General features: G+C 32.6%; 1 long non-coding RNA gene across 1 annotated transcript in view; it reads left to right on the top strand.

The window, feature by feature from the left end:
• The first annotated feature begins 6,289 nt into the window (after positions 1-6,289).
• LOC124458388 overlaps positions 6,290-10,671 on the top strand; it is a 9,896-nt gene continuing 5,514 nt past the window's right edge. The window contains exons 1-2 of the long non-coding RNA XR_006953150.1: positions 6,290-6,300; positions 7,523-7,527. This is a non-coding gene — a long non-coding RNA (uncharacterized LOC124458388). The remainder of the gene's footprint in view (positions 6,301-7,522; positions 7,528-10,671) is intronic.

Genomic DNA, 10,671 nt, shown 5'->3' with positions numbered 1-10,671 from the left:
ACTTTCAATATGCATAAGATCGGCTTGTGGAAGTTCAAAACTTTCCAATTTCTTTGCTCAAACATTTGGTGCATTTGAAGGCATTGGAACAGTTTTAGTATTTCAAACTTGTTCTAAAAGCCATCGTTGTGCTTTTTGCAGAAGAAAAGAACCCGCAAGAGTTGGTTTAATTCTGCATTAATACTTTCTCTCCTTTAGACAAGAAAAACACAGAAAACCAAGAACAATAGACTTAGTGGATAACCATATTATAACAGCTGTATTAGTAAGACAAAATAAACTCTTTTTCTAGAGAAGATATGGAATATTTGTATATATTCAAATTTTGCTTAACTCGTAATTAAATCACGCAAAACGATCGCATCGTAGTGCTCTGTGCATATTTCCTTACACTGAAGCTCGGTAGATAGAACTTTATTTTCTCGGCACGAGAAAAGAAATTCAAACGACTCTTATGCCGATCATTCAGAGACTGAAACAGTTTATCCAGAGGTTTTTGAAACTTAGTAGGTCACCTCTTAATTAAAAATCAAACGTTTATAACTCACGTTCCATTTGCAGTTACAGATCTGTTCATTTGTTTCATGTATTTAATCTTAATTGGTTTCTGGAGTCATTCTAAAACTGCCATTTAGTAATTAATTTTCGAGTGCCCGTGGTACTAATATTACTTTCTATTACGAGCAATTAAAAAAATAATGGATGAAATGAGTAGAAAATGGAAAAATATGGCTGAAATAAATCAAAAGTTTAGTTTGAACGTTGTCAGTATCAGGAAATAAGTTATGAGATGACGGAATTAAAAAGAAACAAAAGCTTTCAACAAAATACTTCTACAGTGAACAAAGAAACAAAAGTCATGGTTTATCAATATATAATGGAAAAGATAATGGAAAAGAACTATAACCAAAATTTTTCAAAACTGAAGAAGTACCACACTAAGATGTGATATTATGATTTCTTAAAGGTATCCCAGCTAATGCTCGGAATGAAAAAAATGGATTGAGGTAAGAACAAGGGAAGTGAAACTCTACTATGCTTCGTCGTTTATTTTAACGATAAGTTCTTTGATGTCAGAGGTTGTGGATATAATGCAATAGAAATTGCACTTAAATCAGATTTCTCTGACTTGGATGGTACTTCCTGGAAAGCTTCCTATAATTTGTAATTAAATTATTTTTGATATAAAACAATAACTGAAATCGGAAGACTTTGTTGAATTTAAATATCAAAATTAAAGAATTATAATTTACTAGGAACACAACTCATGCCTGACGAATTCACAAGAATACACTACACGTTGATATAAGCTCACATCAGACACTCTCGACAGACAATAGAGGAAGTATACAAAGATACATATTTCAACAATAAGTCACTTCTAATGAAGAGATTAATAAACACAAGTTTCTTTCTGTTCCAACATCTTTTTAACCATAAATAACAACAGGTTTAGCAGTTGATGCTTGCCATTGCTACGATGTTGTGAATATCTGTTGTAACAAAGCAGTTAAACTTAGGTGGAGGTTATTTTATGTTGGTGTACATCAACAAAAAATAATAAAACTACCTTTGATAACGCTCGAGAGAAGGCTCCAGGAAAAAAAATTGACCAATTATGTAGAAAATATACAACTGTTTTATGATTTCGTTTTAATGGATGATGATATATATAGAACTTGTGTCTGTTTAAGATGAAATGAAAAACAACAGATAACTCTTCATAAAGTAAATGGTTTGAGCCAGGAGTATCCTTACATGTTTGTAAATGTAGAACGTCCAGATTTGTATAATCCTAAGAAGGACTGTTTTGTTGTTGTTGAATGACGTTTGACAACCTTAGTGGTAGTCATCTTTACAGTCAAATGAGGAGTAAACGTCAGGTTAGCCGTATTCGTTATCTGGTTCTTACGTCAATGCATTGTGTCTTTGCAGCCGTGGTTAAACCAGAGTTGTTGACATACGCGTCTGACGTTGCTTGCAAAACATATGTAGTCGTTAGCAAGTTGTTCGCTCTGTCATCCAAATAATCGTAATAAAGTAAATGGTTTGAAATCGAGAGTATCGTTACATGTTTGTAAATGTAGATCGTCCATTGTTGGCATAGTACAATCACACTAATTCACAATGACAATATACTGTCTACATTCCATTTATATCAGACTTTTCCGACTTGGAAGGTATTTCCTGGAAAGCTTCCTCATAATTTGTAATTATATTATTTTTGAAAAATAATCCATTGAAATGGAAAACCTTTTGAAGAATTTGAATATCAGTTATATGTAAAGAATTATAATTTACTAGGAACACAAGTCAAATTTGAAAGATTTATGTAAAATACTAAATAGCGGGATGGCTATAGATGACTTTTTCAGTAAAGGAAAAACATCTAACAATAACTACAGCCTAACCAGCTGAAAAGAGACCTGCAGACCTTCACTAAATGATATTGTTTGTTTTCCATTAAAAAAATTGCAAATATCTAGAAACAATTTATGTGTTTTTTTAAAGTGGACCATCCATATTTAATTCTGCTTGTTTAACATTTGCCACAGTTACGCGATATACACCTTGAAGACTGTGAACAAGTTACGGATGTCACTATTCAAGAACTGACAAAAAACTGTGGAAAGCTAAGTGAACTTTTCTACGGGGCTGACCAAACTATTGACATTGCCATTTAGAAATAATGGCGACAAAAACACCATATCCACCGGTCTCAAACCATACAGAACATACAAACTCATCCTCTTCAACAAACAAGGATTCGAGGTCGAACATGATGGTGTACCAAATGTTATATTGCTCATGTTGAGACCATTTCCATCTTTCTTCCCAATCGTTTGTGCGCAAAGTTAGAAATCTTGGTCCACAGAGTGGCATAGCTACTCTGTGTTTTTTTCTGATGTTTTTTCTGTCCTTGGATTTATCTTAAACGGTATTGTTAATCAATTTCGCATAGTTGAAACCATGATGTCTAATTTTGTTATCTCTGTCTTCCGCTTTTAGGAATAAACTTTGCAATATGCATAAGATCGGCTTGTAGTTCAAAACTTTTCCAATTTTCTTTGCTCAAACATTTTGCATTTTAGGCATTGGAACAGTTTAGTATTTCAAACTTGTTCTTTAAAGCCATCGCTTTTTTGCAGGAAGAAAAGAACCCGCAAGAGTTGGGTTAATTTTGCATTAATACTTTCTTCTCCTTTTAGACAAGAAAACACAGAAAACCAAGAACATAGACTTAGTGGATAACCATATTATAACAGCTGTATTAGTAAAGACAGTGGGTCAAAACTCTTTTTTTCTAGAGAGTATATGTGAATATTTGTATATATTCAAATTCTATTTAACTGTAAATTCAAATCACGCAAAACGATCGCACGTAGTGCTCTGTGCAATATTTCTTACACTGAAGCTCGGTAGATAGAACTTTTATTTTCTCGGCACGAGGAAAAGAAATCTACAAACGACTCTTATGCCGATCATCAGAGACTGAAACAGTTTATCCCAGTTTTTGAAACTTAGTAGGTCACCTCTTAATTAAAAAATCAAACGTTTATAACTTCTTCACGTTCCATTTGCAGCTACAGATCTGTTCATTTGTTTCAGCATGTGGCTTAATCTAATTGGTTTCTGAGTCATTCTAAAACTGCCATTTACCACTTCGACGAGTGCCCCGTGGTACTAATATTACTACACATTTATTAAATTAAAATAATGGATGAAATGAGAAAAATGGAAAAAATATGGCTGAAATAAATCAAAGTTTAGTTTGAACGTTGTCAGTATCAGGAAATAAGTTATGAGATGACGAATTAAAAGAAACAAAGCTTTTCAACAAAAATACTTAAGAGTGAACAAAGAAACAAAAAGTCATGGTTTATCAATATAATATTGGCATATGAAAGAAACTATAAATCCAAAATTTTTCAAAAACTGAAGAAGTACTGAACACACCTAAGATGGATATTATGATTTAAAGGTATCCCAGCTAATGCTCGAATGAAAAATGGATTGAGGTAAGAACAAGGGAAGGAACTCTACTATGCTTCGTCGTTTATTTTAACGATAAGTTCTTTGATGTCAGATAGGATATAATGCAATAGAGAAATTAAAATTTAAATCAGATTTCTGACTTGGATGGTACTTCCTGGAAAGCTTCTATAATTTGTAATTAAATTATTTTTGATATAAAACAATAACTGAAATCGGAAGACTTCGTTTTGTTGAATTTAAATATCAGTTAAAATTAAAAGAATTATAATTTACTAGGAACACAACTCATGCCTGACGAATTCACAAGAATACACTACACGTTGATATATAAGCTCTAACATCAGATCACTCTCGACAAAGACAATAGAGGAAGTATACAAAGATACATATTTCAACAATAAGTCACTTCTAATGAAGAGATTAATAAACACAAGTTTCTTGTTCCAACATCTTTTTAACCATAAATAAATAGGCCAGTTGATGTTGCTGCTACGATGTTGTGAATATCTGTTGTAACAAAGCAGTTAAACTTAGGTGGAGGTTATTTTATGTTGTGCACAAAAAAATAATAAAAAATGCTACCTTTGATAACGCTCGAGAAGGCTCCAGGCGCAAAAAATTGACCAATTATGAAAATATACAACTGTTTTATGATTTCGTTTTTTAATGATGATATATATAGAACTTGTGGCCTGTCAGATGAAATGAAAAAAAAACAACAGATAACTTCATAAAGTAAATGGTTTGAGCCAGGAGTATCCTTACATGTTGTGTAAATGTAGAACGTCCAGATGGTATAATCCTAAGAAGGACTGTTTTGTTGTTGTTGAATGACGTTTTGACAACCTTAGTGGAAGTCATCTTTACAGTCAAATGAGGAGTAAACGTCAGGTTAGCCGTATTCGTTATCTGGTTCTTACGTCAATGCATTGTGTCTTTGCACGTGGTTAAACCGAGTTGTTGATTACGCCGTCTGACGTTGCTTGCAAAACATATGTAGTCAAAAGTTAGCAAGTTGTTCGCTCTGTCAACCATAATCGTAATAAAGTAAATGGTTGAAATCGAGAGTATCGTTACATGTTTGTAAATAGATCGTCCATTGTTGGCATAGTACAATCACACTAATTCACAATGACAATATACTCATTCCATTTATATCGGTTTTCCGACTTGAAGGTATTTCCTAAGCTTCCCTATAATTTGTAATTATATTATTTTTGAAAAAAATAATCCATTGAAATGAAAACTTTTAAGAATTTGAATATCAGTTATATGTAAAGAATTATAATTTACTAGGAACACAAGTCAAATTTGGAGATTTAAATACTAAATAGCGGGATGGCTATAGATGACTTTTCAGTAAAGGAAAACATCTAATAACTACAGCCTAACCAGCTGAAAAGACACCTGCAGACCTTCACTAAAATGATATTGTTTGTTTTCCATTAAAAAAATTGCAAATATCTAGAAACAATTATGTGTTTTTTAAAAAATCCATATTTAATCTATTTGTTAACATTTGCCACAGTTACGCTGACCTACACCTTGAAGACTGTGAACAAGTTACGGATGTCACTATTCAAGAACTGACAAAAAACTGTGGAAAGCTAAGAACTTTTCTACGGGCTGACCAACTATTGACATTGCCATTTAGAAATAATGGCAACAAAACACTATATCCACCGGTTTGAACCATACAGAATTATACAAACTCATCCTCTTCAACAAACAAGGATTCGGGAGGTCGAACATGATGGTGTACCAAATGTTATATTGCTCATGTTGAGACCATTTCCAATCTTTTCTTCTCCAACGTTTGTGCAGTTAGAAATCTTGTCCACAGAGTGGGCATAGCTTAACTCTGTGTTTTTCTTGGATGTTTTTTTTTTTTTTTTTCTGTCATTGGATTTATCTTAAAACGTATTGTTAATCAATCCGCATAGTTGCAACCATGATGTCTAATTTTGTTATCTCTGTCTTCCGCTTTTAGAATAAACTTTGCAATATGCATAAGATCGGCTTGTAGTTCAAAACTTTTCCAATTTCCTTTGCTCAAACATTTAAAAGATGAAGGCATTTTGAAACAGTTTTAGTATTTCAAATTTGTTCTTTAAAAGCCATCGTTGTGTCTTTTGCAGAAAAAAAAAGAACCCAGAGTTAAGACTTTGTACCATTACTTTTCTCCTTAGACAAGAAAACACAGAAACCAAGAATGAAATAGACTTAGTGATAAACCATATTATAACAGCTGTATTAGTAAAAGATAGTGGTCAAAACTCTTTTTTTTTCTAGAGCAGAGTATATGTGAATATATTTGTATATATTCAAATTTGTTTAACTCGTAAATTCAAATCACGCAAAAACGATCGCACGTAGTGCTCAGCAATATTTCCTTACACTGAAGCTCGGTAGATAGAACTTTTATTTCTCGGCACGAGGAAAAGAAACTACAAACGACTCTTATGCTGATCATTCAGAGACCTGAAACAGTTTATCCCAGAGTTTTTGAAACTTAGTAGGTCAAATTCTCTTAATTAAAAATCAAACGTTTATAACTTTCACGTTCCATCGCAGCTACAGATCTGTTGATTTGTTTCCAGCATGTGGGTTAATCCTAATTGGTTTCTGCAGTCATTCTAAAATCTGACATATTACCACTTCGACGAGTGCCCTGTGGTACTAATATTACTGACAATTAAAGTAAAAAAAAAAAAAATAAATGGATGAAATGAGAAAATGGAAAAAAAATATGGCTGGAAATAAATCAAAAGTTTAGTTTGAACGTTGTCAGTATCAGGTTAAGTTATGAGATGACGGAACAAAAATAACAAAGCTTTTTCAACAAACACTTCTACAGTGAACAAGCAAAACAAAGTCATGATGTATCAATATAATATTAAGATAAGTGGAAAAGAACTATAAATCCAAAATTGTTCTGAAGAAGTGTCACTAAGATGTGATATTATGATTTCTAAAGGTATCCCAGCTAATGCTCGGAATGAAAAAGATTGAGGCAACATAGAAACTCTACTATGCTTCGTCAAGCCATTTTAACATAAGTTCTTTGATGAGGTTGTGGATATAACAATAGAGAAATGCACTTAACCAGATTTCTCTGACTTTGGATGGTACTTCCTGAAAGCTTCCTATAATTTTGTTTGTAATTAAATTATTTTTGATATAAACAATAACTGAAATCGAAGACTTGGGTTTTGTTGGAATTTAAATACAGCTAAAATTAGAATTATAATTACTAGGAACACAAATTCATGCCTTGACGAATTCACAAGAATACACTCCACACGTTGATATAAGCTCTAACATCAGATCACTCTCGACAAAGACAATAGAGGAAGTATACAAAGATACATATTTCAACAACAACAATAAGTCACTGAATAGAGATTTAATGTTCACAAGTTTCTTTCTGTTCCAACATCTTTTTTTAACCATAAATAACAACAGGTTTAGCAGTTGATGTCACAAGCACGATGTTGCAATTCTGTAACAAAGCAGTTAAACTTAGGTGGAGTTATTTTATGTTGGTGTACATCAACAAAAAAAATAATAAAATGCTACCTTTGATAACGCTCGAGAGAAGGCTCCAGGCGCAAAAAAATTACCAACATGTAGAAAATATACAACTGATGATTTTAATGATGATGATATATATAGAACTTGTGTCTTTAAGATGAAATGAAAAAAACAACAGATAACTCATAAAGTAAATGGTTGAGTTGGAGTATCCTTACATGTTTGTAAATGTGGAAACTCCATTGGTATAATCCTAAGAAGGACTGTTTTTGTTGTTGTTGAATGACGTTTTGACAACCTTAGTGGTACATCTTTACAGTCAAATGAGTAAACGTCAGGTTAGCCTATTCTATCTGGTTCTTACGTCAATGCATTGTGTCTTTGCAGCCGTGGTTAAATCCAGAGTTGTTATTATACGCCTGACGTTGCTTGCAAAACATATGTAGTCGTTAGCAAGTTGTTCGCTCTGTCATCCAATAATCGTAATAGTAAATGGTTTGAAATCGAGTATCGTTACATGTTTGTAAATGTAGATCGTCCATTGTTGGCATAGTACAATCACACTAATTCACAATGACAATATACTGTCTTTTACATTCCATATCAGACTTTCCGACTTGGAAGGTATTTCCTGGAAAGCTTCCTCATAATTTGTAATTATATTATTTTGAAAAATAATCCATTGAAATGGAAAACTTCCTTTGGAAGAATTTGAATATCAGTTATATGTAAAGAATTATAATTTACTAGGAACACAAGTCAAATTTGAAAGATTTATGTAAAAATACTAAATAGCGGGATGGCTATAGATGACTTTCAGTAAAGGAAAACATCTAACAATAACTACAACCAGCTGAAAAGAGACCTGCAGACCTTCACTAAATGATATTGTTTGTTTTCCATTAAAAATTGCAAAATCAGAAACAATTTAGGTTTTTAAAGTGGACCATCCATTTAATTCTGTTTGTTTAACATTTGCCACAGTTACGCGATATACACCTTGAAGACTGTGAACAAGTTATGGACACTATTCAAGAACTGACAAAAAACTGTGGAAAGCTAAGTGAACTTTTCTACGGGCTGACCAACTATTGACATTGCCATTTAGAAATAATGGGACAAAACACCATATCCACCGGTCTCAAACCATACAGAACATACAAACTCATCCTCTTCAACAAACAAGGATTCGGAGGTCGAATATGGTGTACCAAACTATATTGCTCATGTTGAGACCATTTCAATCTTTCTTCTCCAATCGTTTGTGCGCAAAGTTAGAAATCTTGGTCCACAGAGGGCATAATAATCTCTGTGTTTTCTTGATGTTTTTTTCTCTGTCCTTGGATTTATCTTAAACGGTATTGTTAATCAATTTCTGCATAGTTGCAACCATGATGTCTAATTTTGTTATCTCTGTCTTCCGCTTTGGAATAAACTTTGGCAATATGCATAAGATCGGCTTGTGGAGTTCAAACTTTTCCAATTTCCCTTTGCTCAAACATTTGGTGCATTAGCTGCATTTGAAAAGTTTAGTATTTCAAACTTGTTCTTTAAAAGCCATCGTTGTGTTTTTGCAGAAAAAAAGAACCAGCAAGAGTTGGGTTAATTTCTGCATTAATACTTTCTTTCCTTTTAGACAAGAAACACAGAAAACCAAGAACAATAGACTTAGTGGATAACCATATTATAACAGCTGTATTAGTAAAAGACAGGGTCAAAACTCTTTTCTAGAGCAGAGTATATGTGAATATTTGTATATATTCAAATTTGCTTAACTCGTAAATTCAAATCACGCAAAAACGATCGCACGTAGTGCTCTGTGCAATATTTCTTACACTGAAGCTCGGTAGATAGAACTTTGTTTTTCTCGGCACGAGGAAAAGAAATCTACAAACGACTCTTATGCCGATCATTCAGAGACTGAAACAGTTTATCCCAGAGTTTTTTGAAACTTAGTATACCTCTTAATAAAACGTTTTATAACTTTCACGTTCCATTTGCATTACCAGATCTGTTCATTTGTTTACGTGGGTTAATCTTAACTGGTTTCTATCATTCTAAAACTGCCATTTACCACTCGACGAGCCCTGGTACTTACTGATTACGAGCAATAAAAAAAATAATGGGATGAAACGGAGTAGAAAATGGAAAAAATATGGCTGAAATAAATCGAAAGCCAGCTTTGAACGTTGTCAGTATCAGGAAAGGTTATGAGACATGAATTAAAAAAGAAACAAAAAGCTTTTCAACAAAAATAATTTCTACAGTGAACAAAGAAACAAAAGTCATGATGTATCAATATAATATTGGAAAAGATAAGTGGAAAAGAACAATAAATCCAAAATTTTTCAAAAAAACTGAAGAAGTACTGAACACACTAAGATGACATTATGATTTCTAAAGGTACCCAGCCAATGCTCGAAATGAAAAAATGGATTGAGGTAAGAACAAGAAGTGAAACTCTACTATGCTTGTCGTTTATTTTAACGATAAGTTCTTTTGGATGTCAGAGGTTGTGGATATAATGCAATAGAGAAATTGCACTTAAATCAAATTTCTGACTTGGATGGTACTTCCTGGAAAGCTTCCCATTTGTAATTAAATTATTTTTGATATAAACAATAACTGAAATCAAAGACTTCGTTTTGTTGGAATTTAAATATCAGTTAAAAATTAAAGAATTATAATTTACTAGGAACACAACTCATGCCTGACAAATTCACAAGAATACACTACACGTTGATATAAGCTCTAACATCAGATCACTCGACAAAGACAATAGAGGAAGTATACAAAGATACATATTTCAACAATAAGTCACTTCAATGAAGAGATTAATAAACACAGTTTCTTTTCTGTTCCAACATCTTTTTAACCACAAATAACAACAGGTTTAGCAGTTGATGTTGCCATTGCTACGATGTTGTGAATATCTGTTGTAACAAAGCAGTTAAACTTAGGTGGATATTTTATGTTGGTACACATCAACAAAAAACAAAATGCTACCTTGATAACGTCGAGAGAAGGCTCCAGGCGCAAAAAAAATTGACCAATTATGTGGAAAATATAAACTGTTTTATGATTTCGTTTAATGGATGATGATATATATAGAATTTGTGTCTGCTTAAGATGAAATGAAAA

This window comes from Xenia sp. Carnegie-2017, unplaced genomic scaffold (assembly GCF_021976095.1).
Source record: "Xenia sp. Carnegie-2017 unplaced genomic scaffold, XeniaSp_v1 HiC_scaffold_6, whole genome shotgun sequence".
Classification (NCBI taxonomy): Eukaryota; Metazoa; Cnidaria; class Anthozoa; order Malacalcyonacea; family Xeniidae; genus Xenia; species Xenia sp. Carnegie-2017.
The sequence above is the reverse complement of the archived record's forward strand: the minus strand, read 5'-3'. Positions and strand labels throughout refer to the sequence as shown.